The sequence below is a fragment of the Heterocephalus glaber genome, unplaced genomic scaffold (genome assembly GCF_053883595.1).
Source record: "Heterocephalus glaber isolate CG9 unplaced genomic scaffold, H.glaber_assembly_v1.0 deba00001781, whole genome shotgun sequence".
In the NCBI taxonomy this organism is placed as follows: domain Eukaryota; kingdom Metazoa; phylum Chordata; class Mammalia; order Rodentia; family Bathyergidae; genus Heterocephalus; species Heterocephalus glaber.
Window position 1 is genome coordinate 2,419,646 of NW_028258467.1, and position 16,357 is coordinate 2,436,002.

At 42.9% G+C, this 16,357-nt stretch overlaps 1 pseudogene across 1 annotated transcript in view; it reads left to right on the forward strand.

Annotated features, from left to right (window-relative positions):
* LOC110347320 (G protein-coupled receptor kinase 3-like) overlaps positions 1 to 16,357 on the forward strand; it is a 26,765-nt pseudogene continuing 10,408 nt past the window's right edge. The window contains exons 1-5 of the transcript XR_015447934.1: positions 1 to 78; positions 2,569 to 2,663; positions 7,100 to 7,207; positions 15,171 to 15,237; positions 15,860 to 15,958. The product of XR_015447934.1 is annotated as a G protein-coupled receptor kinase 3-like (transcript). The remainder of the gene's footprint in view (positions 79 to 2,568; positions 2,664 to 7,099; positions 7,208 to 15,170; positions 15,238 to 15,859; positions 15,959 to 16,357) is intronic.

The following is a 16,357-nucleotide window of genomic DNA, read 5'->3' on the forward strand; positions in this document are numbered from 1 at the left end:
ATGAGGTTTTATGCCACAGAAATTATTCTGGGGCTGGAGCACATGCACAGCCGCTTTGTGGTCTACAGAGACTTGAAGGTGAGGACAGAAGATTTGCTGCTTCTGCATGGTGGGTCCAGATGCTGTACTGATGCCCTCCAAGGTCTCCCCTCCTCTATCTGTGCTGTCCCCTCCCTTAAAGCTCCATCCTATCCCTGACAGAGTCATTCTCTGTGTGATGTTTGTCTCTTTGACTCAGACTCTCCAGGGACAGAATTCATGGCCATCCTCATTGTGTGATCACCTCAGCCCCTGCTCTGGTGCCCAGAATAGCACTTAGGCCAATCAGAAATTTAATAATTAGGGCCAGGGATTTAGCTCAGTGGTTCTGCTGCCTGCCCTACAAGCTGAAGGACCCAAGTTCGATCCCTGGTACCAAAAAAGAAAAAAAAAAGAAAGAAATGTAATAATTAGTAAGAAGAAAGAAATTTAATAATTAGTAAGAAGAAGCAAGGTAGGAATATTTTTGGTGTTGCTCATTATATAATTACTTGTAGTTCAATTAATCTTCACTAAACAACTGATTTGGCTGTGGCTGTTTGTCAGAGATGGAAATATACTAAGATGAACAGGCAGAGAACATACAGTAGTACCTTGGTTCATGAACGCTTTTGTTTGCAAACAGTTTAGTTTGCAAACAAAAGCATTTGGCAAAATTTTATTTTTGTTTGTGAACTCCGCATCGGGTGACAAACACGATTGCAACTATCTTTCTCACAAGAACACAAATGTGGCTCTCTCTTCCAGAATCATGGAATGAATTAAGTTTGTGAACTGAGATACCACTGGGAGGTTTTTTGGGGGGGCGGGGAGTGTTGTTTGTTTGTTTGTTTGTTTGAGATTTATAAGCTGGCTCCTTTAAGGCCAGGCTGGTCAGGATGGGTGAATTTCTGATCAGCCTGCAGAATTTCTCCAAAGACCAGTCTTACAGTTTCCTATTGTGTTGAGATTGCTTTAAAAACCACCAATAGATTTTCAGATTCCTGAACTCTATAACCCCTGATGCTATGCTTGGGTCTCTGCTCTTGTACCAGGACTTAGTCCTATTGCAAGCTTTCCTACTCCAAACCCTGTGCTTGGTCTTGTTTGTCCATGGAGGAAGAAGCCTGTGACTTACTCAGTGTGTCCATGGTGATGCTCAGCAGCCCAAAGTCAGGGATGGCAAGAAAAGGGACCTTAAGAAATACAGATAGGCTTGTACAGATGTGTTAATGTGTAAATGACAGTGAGAAGAAAATTCACAGGAAAAACAGTTTGCCAGAAAAATGAGAAGACACCAGGAGAATGGTGGCAAATATTTGCCTCCTATTTGAGATTCCTGAGACTCAGATCCACAGTGACCAACGCACAGGTTATGTTCCTTTTTCTAAGGAGTTGGGATGTTGATTAGCTTTTTCACTTACCTTCTACCAATCTAAAATGTTATAAATGTACTTTTTGAACATTTTTTCCACAAAATATTTTGTGAATTTTAAAGCTTTCTGCAAAGCTTTTCCTTGTTTTCATGTGTACATAAGTAAAGAAAAATAGTATTTTTATTGAATTAGATATAATTAGATGTCAATTGGCTTATGACATTTTATTTCCTCATGTGGGTTTTACAGAAAATTGCTGCTGAAGGTTCATGAAGTGCTATTCTGATACATTTTAATTTAAACCTATAACCGGTTTCTAATCATCTTTATGCCATATTTTTGTTTTCTAAGGTATTTAGCTGGCTATTATTTAATGCTATTCTTTAATTTCTATTCAAAGTGAATTCTAGTCACTCATGATTATTCATGCTTCAATTTTAAAATAGCATGCCATTATTTTTATTTTAACCAAAACAATAGTTGATCTCCAGCAGAAAAATATTATTAAGATGACAGTAATTCAGTGTACATTAGGGAGAGGAGCTTTGTTTTCCATGATTACACTAAATCTAGTCTTGATACATCTCATCAGAGTGGTGGTGAGAATCATATTTGGTCATTTAGTAGGGCCCTCACTTGATGATATACCAATAAAACAGAAATGACATTTATCAGGATTAGTGTGGCAGTGTGGAACAGTTTGACTTCTTAGGTTAGCATCTGTGTGTTCTTGCAAGGTTTCTTTCTGTTCTGTGCTGTGCAGCTTCATCCTCTAAAGTTTTGATTCACCTAAGCCACACAGAAGGTGGCACTGCTCCCTATTGCCAAGTTACCTGACCTGGCTACCCTGTGGCTCCTGGCATGCAGTTAAGGAGTTGCTTGCTGTTCGCTCTGATGAACTGTGGTCAGAACCTGCCCAGGTCAACTGCCCATGTGTCATTTTTTAAGGCGTAAAGTCTTTCACCTCTTTCACTGCCTTTTCTTTGGTAAAATTAACCTGAGCAGTGTTGTTCTCTGTGCTCTGCCATGCTTCTGTTGGGAACACAGGTATAATTGCATTTTTAGGAACAAACCATGACAAAGTGATATATTAGCAAATGTGGATGCTCTTAGAAGGTCTCCAAGCCCCGTGGCCTGTCGCGACTTCTGATGAGCATCTTCTATTTCCATTTAGCCTGCAAATATCCTCCTGGATGAGCATGGGCATGTCAGGATCTCTGATCTCAGACTGGCCTGTGATTTTTCCAAAAAGAAGCTGCATGCAGGCGTGTAAGTGGCACATCCACTGTATTGGCTACCCTTTCCCTGCTGCAGTTCATTTGTTCCATCAGGCGCTAGCTTAGCCATTGTCTCCCATCCCCTTTCTCCTGCCAACTGTGCTTTTCAGTACCCACTGGTGGGACTGGGTGATAATACCTAGTCAGGGGAGGATCCATCATTGCAGGTTTGGGGTGGAGGTAAGAGTGAGATGCTTCAGGAGCGTGAATTGGCCCACACTGGAACTAGCCTGCTCAGGAAGGGTCTGTGGCAGTGTTGGCAAACCTATGGCACATGTGCTGCAGCAGGCCATGTCATTGAAAGCTCTACAAGGTTGGCGGTCCCTGCTCTGTGGAGAGTCTTCAGGCCTTGGGTAGAGAGCTGAATTCATGCTGCCTGTGAACCTAGGCAGGACAGCTCAGCTCTTTGAGCCTCAGTCTCTTCTCTAGAGTAGCGATGATAATAATAAATCTCTTTACATTGTCATAAGGATAAATGCAAGAACCCAAGTGCCAAAAGAGGGGTGCAGGCAGCTGTACAGAACTCTCCAAGGCAGGGTCTAAGGGTCAAGTTTCCCTCTCTATCTGCTTTTTTCTTCTTTTTTAAAAATACTTTTTTTCCCCTGAAGAGAAATCAGGACATTTTCTTTCCTAAATTGAAGAAGCTAATCATCTCTCTGTAGTTCAGGCTTTTAATGTGGGTCATGTTGTTGGATTCAGGTATTTCGCCAGTCCTCCAAGTTACCACATGGGGGTAACTCCTGGTCTGCAGCCTGGGGCCAGCTCCTGGCACATCAGGAACACTGAATTGCTCCTGGTGGTGGCCCTGTTTGGTCCATGCTGGTTGATATGGCCCACGGTTGTCTCCTAACTCAGGAATATGACAGGAGGCATGTTCAGACAGCTCTCTCCTGGTCTACAAACGCAGAATGGAGTCTGCCCTGCTGTTCATTTCTGTTTCTTTGATATCAGTTCATCTGGGTGGAAAGTAGACATTTGTATACCATTTGTGGTAAAGCAGACAAATTCTGCTTTGTCCTTTTAAATGTCACCTTCTTAACACTGCATCTTTTAATATTACATTTTATTGTCCCTCTTGAGCGAACATTGGTCTCTGTTGAATGGTCTCAAGGAAACTCCCTGAGGTCTCATTGCATACCTCCGTGCAGAAAATAAACTACAGACCATCTCTTTGTGTAACTAGAAGTAGTTCTGAATTGCAATCCCTTATGTGGAACTGCATTAAAGCAAAATTGCCCTTTAAAGCTCTGATCAAATGTTAACAATGAATAGTAGCATTTCTATAAACATACTTTTTTTCTACAGAGTGAGGGATATGGCAATAAAAGCATTAGCATTTTGCTAGCATTTTCCACTTATTAGGCTAGAGCCCGTGGTTGTATAAGCTTCTCCCCGGGAGTTCAGCAGATGTTTTTAAGAGTCATTTGAATTTTTAATGCCACAGCTATTTGGTATGCTAATTTCTTCAGTTTACTGTAATCATCACTATGAACCCAAGAGTTCATAAGAGTTAATCTTCCAAAAGAATTAACTTTCAGACATGGAGTTATTTCCTTTTACAGCCCAGCCTACTTTTTGCTCAATTTCATATCATCTCCGAGAAGTGGGCTCTTCTGCCCACCTTGGGAAGCTCGGTGTTTGAATAGCATCTGTGAAAGGGTTGGACCAAGAAGGCTAGTTTGCATGTTAATTGATAAGAGAAATACCATTGCTTTACAAAGCTAAGTGCACAGTGAAATGCTAATCTTTTTTTTTAACCCAGGGCCTTCTCTCTAAGCCTCATCCTCAGCCCTTTTTATTTTTTATTTCAAGACAGGATCTTGAATTTTTTGATGCTCCTGCCTGAGCCTCCCAGAGTGCTGGAATTACCACCGCTTGACATGCAACGTTTTCAAAAGAAGGAGGCTTTTTGTGACTAAGAACAAAGGCTTCAGAGCCACTTGGTCTGGGTTTGAATCTCTTTTCCAGGTTGTCTGAACCTCATTTCTCTCTTCTATAAAGAGGAGAGCACCATGGCATCTCCCTCCTGGGGTGGTGTGAAGTGAGGAGCCCAATAAGTAATTCGGTAAGTATTTCACACTCACTCTGTGCCAGGTACAGCAGTGAGACAGAACTAACTGGTCCCTGACCTGGAACCAGAAGCCCAGGGAACTTTGTTCGTTAAGTGACCAGCATGAAGGGAGGGAGTGAAACCAGCAGCATTGGCTGTGTCATCAGTTGGATGCCAGCTGTTCTAGGCCTCGCCAGCTGCTCTGAATATATCTTCATGGAAACCCCATAAATCACGGTTATTGTTACCAACTTTTTGTGGTATGCAAATTGAGGTCCTGAGAAATTAAGTCCCTTGACCAAGGTCATGTGACTGTCCACATTGTGGCTGGAATTACAACCCACCTCTGTCAGATGCCAAAGCCCGTGCTCTTTACATTATATGGGTGAACACCCTGAGGCTTTGAAATCATCTATAGTGCTTGATGCTAGATTAAAGATTTTTGTCCAGTATTTCACCCTGCATTTGATGTCTCAGTTCTATTCAAAGCTGTAGCTGTGATGCTCAGACTTCATCTGCTGGACATTCCATTTTTTGGTTAGTGTTGTGGTTGAAGTTCCTGATCTGAGCTTAGACTTGGTCCATTTAGTGCCAGAGTCAAAAATTATTATAAACTTGATTCATTCAACTGTGGAATGGCCACAAGAATTTTTTATTTTTGAAACAGGGCCTTGTTATGTAGTTTGGGCTGGCCTCAAACTCTGGCAATCCTCCTGCCTCAGCCTCCTGAGTGCTGGGATTATAGGTGTGCACTACCATGCCTGGCCATTAGCCACAAGAATTTAAAGGAAAACTTTTGCAGTTGGACAGATTGTGACTAATTTGGTTCCTAGCTTATTTTATTTAGGAACATAAAGCTGTGTCTCATGTCACAGTGTCTTAAATGTTCAAGTGTTCTTCAGTATTAATAGTAATCCAAATCTTTAGCAAACTGCTACAGAGCATTAGTAGCTGCTGGTAGGCAGAATCAGAAAGGCACAGTGCCGGCAATCCAATGTTTTGCTTTAATTTCATCCAGTGTATACTTAGAGTTGATCTGCATTAACTGTTGTGTTTATTCTTCTAGATGTCTGTCCATTCCAGAGTTGTTATTTGATCGTGAGAATTATGGGCTAAGAGATCACCACAAAGGGCTTTTCCAGGCAACGCTGAAAATTTAAACCTTCCCAGTAAAGGCTTTGGATGCCCTTGTAAAGATCCCTGATAGCATGCTCAGCATGCCTCAGTGATCCTACCCTGGACCTTTCCAAGAGCTGGATCTGCCTTCGTGGCCCAAAGCCCATTGCTACCTTTTACTAAAGCTCTTTCAAAACATCCGTCTTAGACAGGGGCTGCTGGCTCCGTGATGATCTGGGATCCTGAGTAAGCTTCTGAGCAGATCTTTAGCTGTGCCTAAGCATAAATATGTTACAAATGATTATACCAGGTAAGAGAAAAGATTAGATCCCCAACATGGATTGAGCTCTTATTATATTCCAGCACCATTCTTACCCTGTGCTATATCTTCACAGCACCCCTGAGAGGTAGCAGCAGCATCTTATTACCCATTCTATTGATGAGGGAAATTACTGAGGGCTGGAAAGGTTGCAGGGCATACAGAGAATGGATTTTCCAAGGCCACCCTGGGCTGTATCTTGGAGAGCTCCCTAGAGCTCCTCTGGCCTCTCATGATGGAACAGTGTGTGTGCTCAGCTCTTAATGATCTGGTGTAGACAGAGGGGACCATATAAAAATGGGTATCCTCCCAAGAGATTTCTCATCATCCTGCTAATCATCTTCATGTGTGCTTAGTACTGAGTCCTTAGACTTCTAGCAAGTGTTAAAGCCTGATGTAGCATCTCTACCTCATGTCCTTGGTGCTTCTATTCCCCACCCCACCCCAGTCCCCTGGGCCTTTTTTGCCCTGAACAAGCAGCCCTACTGTTGGCACATGTGAGGTCCTCGCATGGCGAGGAGTGGATGTTTCCCTGCCCTCGGGTGTACAGCACTGTACCACAGTCACCTGCCCACTGCCTCTCCTTCCTCCCTGGTCCCCAGGTATCCTGTACCAGAGCCTTTGAAAAGGCAGGAGACCTTTAGCCCTTTGTGATGGGACAAAAGGAGTTAAGGGACTTTGAGATTCAGATTTAACCTCCTGGACTCAGGGACTCCCGTCTGCACATTTACATGCTGGATTAAGTCATTTATGTGAATTTACTCATACTAAATGTGGAGAAGACTGGACATGTGGTGCATAGTGTGTATGGAAGCAGGTGTGCCCTCTCCTTGGTACATAGTCATTGCTCTCTCACACAGCGTCTGTACCTCCTGGTCAACTGTCATTGTACTGTCCTAAGGTGAGCGTGCTCTGATGACCACTTGTCCTGTCTTCTCTGTAGGGGCACCCATGGGTACATGGCTCCTGAGGTGCTGCAGAAGGGGACAGCCTATGATAGCAGTGCCGACTGGTTCTCCCTGGGCTGCATGCTTTTCAAACTTCTGAGGGGGTGAGTGGAACCACCGTGCTGCCAAGTGCTTGGACCAATATCAGTAATGCTTTGGGCTGGGCTATAGCTCAGCGCTAGAGCACTGGCCTACCACACTCAGTGCCCTAAGTCCCATCCCAGCACCAAAGCAGCAGGTATTTAGAGATTACTAGACCCTTATATCTGAAATCACACAGTGATACTCCAGCCATAGGCTGCTCTGAAAGATGCCTAGGCAGCTCTTTGTGCCTTACAACATGAGAGCCGCTTTCCCATAAGCTTCTAGATCAAAGCACAGGAATCCCAGTATGGTTAACCCTAAAGTGAGACTGCTTTGGGATATTTTCATTGATAGGCCATGTTCTGGGAGTAAGTACAGTATTTATTAAAATGTGGATAATTGAATGTGGGGTAATTTTTCTCCCTGCCAATTATTGCTAAGATTCTCTTGCGAGCCAAAAGCATTTTGAGGATTACCCACCAAAAAAGATGAAGAACTAAAATAAACCCACTTTAAAGGTTTGAATTTATTTGTAAACACACTGAAACTAATTCATGTTTTTAAGGTTAATACAGCATTTGACCTGGTTCTAAAGTACTGAAAATGATAAGTTATGGTGAAGATAGGAAAGGAAAACACTCTTAAAATTTGTTCTCATATTGCTCAAGTTGTGATGATGTTTCCATGAATTTTAAGAAGTTTTAGATAATTTTAATGGTAAACTGTTTTAATAGAACTTAAATGTTTTTCATTCTTCTGCACAAGATTCAGAAGGCACTTTACCTTGCAATTTCCCAATCAAGATTTCCCTCATACCATTTCCTCTGTGAACGGTCCTGCCTTGCACTGATTGGTTCTATCTGCATGGCTGATGGAGCCTGGGTGCGTCTTCTGAATCTGTTTAGCATGCTCTGAAGAGAGGCTGATTTCTACACACCTCAAAACCAGGGTCCAAACACTTGCACTGTTTCCTCAGGACACTGATAATCTGTTTGTTCTTTGCTCACCATATTCACTGGAGAGCTAAAATTACCCTATTGCTTAGAAAGTCAGGTCTGTTATTCCATAATCAAATCACTGCATTTGTGGAGCCTGCATGGCTTTAATTCCTGTCCTCAGACTAGGTGACCTGATTGATTAGAGAGTTTATGTAAAATGAACTAGAGCAAGCCATTTCCCCCCTGAGAGCCTTTCTCCCTGATAGTGTCCCTTGTGAGTCCAGGGAGACACCAGTAGTCTTTGGTTTGGTTCCTGCTGGATATGGGGTCAGACATTAAGAATCTGTACCTAACAGAATCTGGGGATGAAGACAGACTGAGCATCACCCAGCCAGTTGAAGGCAACAGTCAGCAGTGAAGTGTAACAGGGCTGCCCACGAAGCCTTGCATTTAGGGTTTTGTTTGCTTCGTTTTGTTCTATTTGTAAAAATGTCAGTGCATATAGATTGGGAAGCATCTGGTATAGTATTACTTTATTTCCTGAATGACTGGAGGGTTTTGTACTTTTGGTCCAATACTGTGATTTGTGTCTAATAAAGTGAATTTACTCATATTTGGCCACAAGTAAGTGAATTTACTCTTACTTGGCCATCAAGTTTGCGATACTACTGAATTAGAAGATATTAGACCCTTATGTGAAGTCCTGGATCAGGCTTGTTGGGAGCATTATGCTCCATGTGGCTCCTATCAAGGGGAGTCTTGGCAGGTAAGAGGACACCAGAGGATGGCCCTAAGGACAGGGTGGGAAGAGTGGTGACTGAGGTAGATATTGGGGCTCCCATGGAAAGGTTGAAAGAGCCAGCCACAGAATTTAGAGACTTGTCGGGAGCAGTGCTACATAATTTTAGGGACAAATCATTTGGTTAGCCTAGTTCTCCTGCCTACAGCCCAGCTATGGAATTCTGAGACCTAATTCCATTTTGGCCTCTGGTCACAACTGAGACCTCAATGATCCGGTGTTGCTGTGATTCTCCAGGACAAGATTACACCAGCTGAAGACATCCTGGGAGGAACAAAATCTTCATCTACTCAGTTCCTCATTGTTCCTGGATTGTCACATCTTGTTTACCTGGATATACTGAACTCTCTGCAAGTCATTTGTTACATTTGTTTCTCCTAAAAGGTGCGTAAGCTGGGGCCTTTTGTTTTTGCTGCCCAGAGCAGCACCGATCAGACCCAAAGCTCAGCTTCTTCTCAAAATCTCATTTTTTTACCTTTCCTGTGATTCACCTTGTACTGCCATGGCTCGCAGGAGACTAGGACTTACTGCAGAGGTTCTAGTTACCTCCCCTTTACCTGTTCCCTACAGACCAGAACAATCAACCCCAGCATTAGAAGGCCATCTTACTGAGGGGATTGTTTTCATGCTGCCCTACTGCAACATGACTGCAGGCATGCTTGGGGGAAGGGGGCTTGCAGTTTGACACAAGAATGTCCATTGAAACATCTGAGCTGCCGAAGAAGGAGCATTCTCTCACAGATAACAAGCTCCCCATTGCTGTCTAGTGACCGTGGATTGAGCCTGAAATGGAAAGCCTGAAATGGCAGAATCCTTCCTGTATATGACAGATATACCCACCAGGATTTATGATCTTACACCGTCCTTTCTATTACTTATTTAAATGACCTGCATGAAAAGGATACAGCACTCAAACCAAAGAGCAGGAAATGTGTTTTGACTTAAGTGATTTAAATAAGTTGATAAACATCTATTGAATACTCAGAATACAGAAGAGGCTGCTGGATGCAGTGGAGGGAGGGAGGGAGGGAGGGGTCCACTCACACAGGACAGGAGCCACATGAGCTGTGCCGTAGGTATGTACGGACAGTGGCCATGTGCTGGGGGCACAGAAATGGGAGCACAATCCAGACGAGTCAGAGCAGGCCCACCTATCATGTGGGAGATGGAGTGCAAAGTGGGCTGTGAAGGACAGACAGGATGACACTACAAAGATGGGGCAGGGCGGCACCAGGTGTATCTATGTGGAGGGGACTCCAAAGACCAGGCTGCTGTTCTCCTTGGTGTCCAGGGGTTGGTGAGCACCATGTCTCGGGAGGGTGGTTGCTGGGAGGAGGGGAGAAGACTGGGTCAAGGGCACTTGAGGGGCCTTGAATGCCTTTATCTCATGGTCCCAGAGGCTGAGGCTTTCAAGCCAAGGAGTGACGTAGTCATTGGAAGGTTTGCCAGGAAGAGGGCTCTGGTAGCAGTAGGCAGCGTGTTGAAGGAGGGGAAGGCATGGGAACCTTACGAAGGCACATCAGTGCAGGGAGTGGCAGAGGGATGGGTGACAATCAGCACTACAGAGTCAGCATCCCTGGTGCCACAGCCTTTCACAGACACATGGATATGGAAGGAGAGGAGTTGAAGATGATGCCGCTTTAAGTAATTGGGAGGGAGGAGAGTAGTACCATTACCAGAATCAACAGTTATAAAATTGCAGAGGTTCAGAGTAAACTACTGTTGCCCAGGGCCTTTCAGGAGCAGATACCTATGATGGGGCTGGCAGGTGTGGCCATGCAAAGGAGCTTTCATTCTCTGAGCTGTGAATGCAGGAGAATGCCACCTGGTGCCACCTGTCCCACTTCCTAACAAAGATTTGTGTGGAAAACCTCAGCACGGTGTCTAGCAGCACCCTGTGTGTTCATACATCATCTAGAAGGGTGCCAGCCCCAACAGCTGTCCTTTCTATGACACAAGAAACAGAAACGAGTGAAGCAGGAGGCTGAGTGGCCAGAGCACCGAACCAGCACCAGTGGGGCCTCCTGCATGCTGGCTTTGGACAGCCTGTCTCCTCTGCCTCCTGACACGGTCATGGGGCAGCTATAGCCAGACACTGTGCTAGCAGCCACCCAGGGCTTGTGCTCAACCTTTAGGGAGCACATGGCACTGCTTGGAGATATTTTTGGTTGTTATAACTTGGAGAAGAGCTAGTATATAGTGGGTACAGGCCAAGGCATCCTAAAGTACCCAGGCTGGTCCCTTGTACCAACCCCTATTTTGGCAGTGCTGAGATAAGGAACCTGCTCTGGGTCAAGACCCTTCAGCCTCTTCCCACACCTACGCAGTAAGGTTGAGCCAGTAGTCATGAGGTATCATTTGCAGTTTTTATTTTCTGTGACTTACTCCTCCTCCCACTGATCAGTGTGTCCTGTCTTTTCTGCCAAAACACTGATCTGCATACGTCCTTTTGCCTGATGCCCCAGAACAGTGGTGGCAAACCTGTGTCACACATGCTGCAGCGGGCTGTTTGTGTCATTGAAAGCTCTAAATGATTCCCCATCACTGCCCGAGAAACAGCAGCAGCACAAGGCATTTGGAGCAGGATTCTGGATGGGAGGACGCTGCCAGGCTCTAGAAGGTGTCTTGAATCCCTGAGCTCACAGCAATGAACAGCCCCATCCATACATCATGTTTATGGGTATGGTCACTGTATCTGTCTCAGATGACCTTGTCAGATGTTTAAGAGCACCTGCTGTGTATGAATATGTGTCTGCATTGCAATTCTGTGGCTTTGCCATCATGATCCTTCATCTGGATTGAAGATGTCTGTTAAAAAGAATTGATGTGGCAGTGGGCTCAATCATAAGCTTGTCACCATTTATTGACTGTGCCTGGAGATGTCAGGCATCAGGCAAGAGCTTGGGTGGGTGGTGGCTTGGGAAGAATTGATAGTTGCCTGGGGTTACTGAGTTTGCTCCATGTGGGAAAAAAAATAGGAATGTTTGTAAATATTTTGGCAGCTATGGGCTCAGACTCAAAAAGCATATCTGATATAACATCCAATCTTTTTGGTATTCAAAAATTAATTTTTGATGTGAGAGTTTTTAATCTCTTGTAATTGTCTAGTTTTTGAACTCACTATTGCACTATGAATTTGCTATACTAATGTGAGGTGTGCCTGTGCGTCCTCATCCTCTTGAATGATTTCCCAACTCCTTAGGAGGACACTTTCAGCTTTCCCGCTGTCTGTTCCACAGAAGCTGCACTTGACCACTGCACATAGAATTCTGTTCCCACTTCCCTCATGCTGGAATGTCACTTGTGGTGCCCAGGGAACTTGGCTGTGCACTGCAAGCTGATGACAGGCCTGTTGGTGTCTCGCATTTAAAGCAGGCTGCACCAGGGAGCAGCTGCCATCACACAGGTTCTGTGAGCACCACGTGCCCCACTGGGAATGGAGATTATCACTATCCGAGGTTTTCTTTTAACATTTCCCAAAATAGAAGCCAAATCTTTGGGTTTGTTCACAAAGAATAATCAAGGCTACATTGGAAACAGATGTGCAGAGTTTAACTTGAAAGCCCAAACTTTCTCAACAAGACAGCATAGAGTTGAATAGCTGAAAAGCAATTTCTGATAATTCTTTATTGAGTGGGACATGGATCGCTATATTTATAAATGGGAAGTTACAGTGCTTGGCCCCATGTGCTGGCAATGTTTTTAGCACCATCAAGTTTCACTCCAGTCCCCTTGCAGGCTTCTCTGTGGTCTCATGAAAGGCTTTCAAGTTAGCCCGGGTGTTCTGCAAGGTCAGGGCATGGCTGTGCCTTCAGAGTGAGTGAGGACAAAAGGCTGTCCTCATCCCTTTTGTGCTGCTACCACAGAGTGCCATGGGCTGGGAAACTGATGAAGAAAAGACCTTTATTTGGCTCACAGTTCTGGAGTGTGAGCTGCCCAAGAGCATGGCACTGTTGTCTGGTGAATGCTTTTGTGCTGCATCCTAACAGGATAGCAGGCATCCTGTGGCCAGAAAGCAAGAGGAAGCCAAGGAAGCTAAGCTCACTTTGTAACAACCCACCCACTCCTGCCATAGCTAAACCCATTCCTCTGATAACTAACCCATGTCTGCCATAACTAACCCACACCCTTGATAACTAACCCACTCCCATGATAATGGCTTCAATCCATTCATGAAGATAGAGTCATTGTGATCTCATCACCTCTTAAAGATCCCACCTCTCAGTATCATGATGACAGTTAAATTTCACTGTTCACACCACAGCAGGGTCAAGTTCAGGGCGGGGTCCTCTGGCTTTGCACACAGGAGCCAGGTCAGAAAGATTGGCCAAAATTCAAGATCTTCCCTGGACCCCTTTTTATATCTGAGAAACACAGTTGGTCAACAACAGCTAAGTGTCAAGGAGAGAGACTGATGTCTTAATAAGATTTAATAAACTTCTATTCCCTTTCTGTGAAACAGGCAACGTGTTATTGTTTCTGTTGATTTTATATAAAAGAAAATGATAAAAATATGATTTTCTTTAAAAAAAAATCACAATATCTTATGGATAACAAATACCTTATTTGCTTTTTAATGTACTCATTGTGCATTTTCCTCCATGGAAACAAAGTGAAAAGAATATTTCCAGTCAAAGTCTATTTTAAAAGATTAGCAGTGCTTGCTTAGTTCCAATTCTCATTTTGTTTTTCAGATTAATGCTTTTTAAGAGATGGAAATTACTTTGTATTTCATTGCATGATGAGAAAGAAAATAAAGTATGAGAGTGCCCTCTGTTGTACAAAGGGAAAATTAAATTACTGTATTTAAGCAAATATTACCTCTCCAAGGGATAGGTCAGTGCCTACCCTACCTGCCTCAGTGGGGTGACCAGCTCCAAAGCAGGAATTGGCAGCAAAAGGACAAGTGACATTTCTGTTCTCTTTTTTTTTATTAAGATTGTTGTACATTTTAGATATACAATCCAGTTACATTTATCATTGGGAACTTGTACCTTTACATGATGTATCTTGGTTCTTATTCTTTCCCCATTCCCCTGCCCTCCCTTCAACCTCTCCACCCCTCCCTATTTACAGAGCCTTTGTTTCTATTTCTGTTTTCTTTTCAAATCCCCTTAATGTATGTGCTCAACATTCCAATCCATTTGTAAAGTTAACATTAAAATACTTTATAATACCTTGCCTCAGGTTATATCATAAATACCTTATCAATAAACTGACAGGGCTAGTCACTCTGCAGGCATGTGTTACTTAGTATAAGAAACTTGACTGTATCCCTTTAATTTTCAAGTAAATAGGCTATGCTGTTCTAATTTGCATGTCTTTTAATGATAGAATTTTCCATAAAAGTCAGCTTCTCCAGAGTTTTTTAAACATGGCAGAGAGTAAGGCTAATCTGTTTTAAATAGTTTACCAAGTTGAAGATTCATTTTATAAAGTAAGAGTTGTTTATTAATTTTATAAGTGATTACTATAGTAGTTGCCTACTGTATACTGCTGTCATCTTGAATACTCAAACATTCACTTTTTAGTTTCTCTTCCCTTTCCCTTTTTAATTTCCCTTCTCTTCTGTGAAGTGTGAGGCATGATTCCCATTTTACAGATAAACACATTAGTACTGAAGGATAACTCCTGGCTCACAACCAGTAAACAGCTGGGTCACAACTTTCCCAACTTTTCTGTCTCTGAAGTCCAGGGTTCTGCATGAGCAAAACCTAAGAGTGAGCCCAGGTCTCCAGGTACCTGGTGGTGTATTACTGTTTATCTCTGTTGTCAATAAAGGAATGGATTGCTTAACTTTACTGGCCTTTAGGGGTGGGTGACTCCTGTTCATCTTGATCTTGCTTTAGATTGACTGTCTTTCCGTGGGTTGTTTTAAGGGCCAGTGTCCCCTTTGCTAAACTAATTGTATTCAAGTTATTGCTTGCTTAAACGCTCATGACACTTTCTGTAAATGACTCATATTTTCATGGTTATCTGTTGACTGATTTTCCCTCTAATGATATTTTAATTAGAAAACCACATTTCAGTGCCACAGTTTCACTGACATGAAGATCAGACAAATCAGGTGAGGTGGAGTCTTGCTTGTTCAGGGCCTAATATATTTGCTCACCAGTTTTTTTCTGGAATGATAAGTGTTTATGACTTTTGCATTTCTATAGTTTCAAATAATACTTCACCCAAATATTAGTGCATGTGCTAACTTACCCTGCTGCCATATTTTAACAGTGTTCTTTATTTCTACAGTCACAGCCCTTTCAGACAACTCAAAACCAAAGATAAGCATGAGGTAGACTGAATGACACTCACCGTGGTAAGAGGATTAAAAACTATATTCTTACTTGCATCATAGTGTTTTCATGTTTTATTCCACCAATACTAAAATTACTATATTATAAAAAATAGGCTAAAAATAATATATATAATATGTAAATATAGAAAGCATAAAAATTTGCCTTCCTGAAGTAAATCAATGAAGATAAAATTCCTGGAAGAATCTTAAAAGGAAAATAAAATGAACTAGATCCCAGGATAAAAATCAAGATTTGCAAACAGACTGCATAAAAAAGACATTAAAAAAAGAAACCAAGGAAATCAAATACAAGGAGCAATTACTGTGATGCAGAACAGGGAGGTGGCATATGAGTCTTCAGATCTGGCTCCAGACTCTTGACCAGTTTTGAAACCAATTACTAATCTTTATATGTTTCTTTTTTTTTTTTTTTTTTTGGTACTAGGGATTGAACTCGGGTCCTTAGCTTGCGAGGCAGGCGGTGGAACCACTGAGCCAAATCCCTGGCCCTATATGTTTCTTTTTGTTTGTGTGGCAGTATTAATCCATAATGAATCTGCAATTTTTCCTGCTGTACTTACAAGAAGCAGCATAGCATCTAGTTGGCGTGAGGGTTTATGAGGTCTCTCTCTTCTTTTCCCAGAATGTGGAGCTCTCACGCCTTCTCCCCCGAGCTGAAGTCACTACTGGAGGGCCTGGTACAGCGTGAAGTGGGCAAGCGGCTGGGCTGCCATGGAGGCAGGTAGGCCCTGTACCTGCCTTTTAGTCTCTACCCCAAAAGCAGGACAATTATTGTTAATATACCAGACGGCATTCATAGTCCTTAAAATTCCATTCTGACCTAAGCGGGGAGAAATCACACAGGGAATATATATATATATTTCCCTATGTGTTTTATAATTAAGAGGTGGAAGGAGTCAATAACTTTTTAACTGGAACAATCAAACTTGTAGATGATGGAGATGAATTCTGATATTTTATAGTCCATCTCCATAAGTTTTAGTCATGCTTTTATTTGTCATTTTGGGAGGTTGATGTTATCAGGTTCTCACATATATTCTCTCATGCATAACCAACTAACTGCCAACTTATACGTGCTTTCTGCCCCTCCTCCCTCCCCAGTCATACCTGCAAAGCCTAT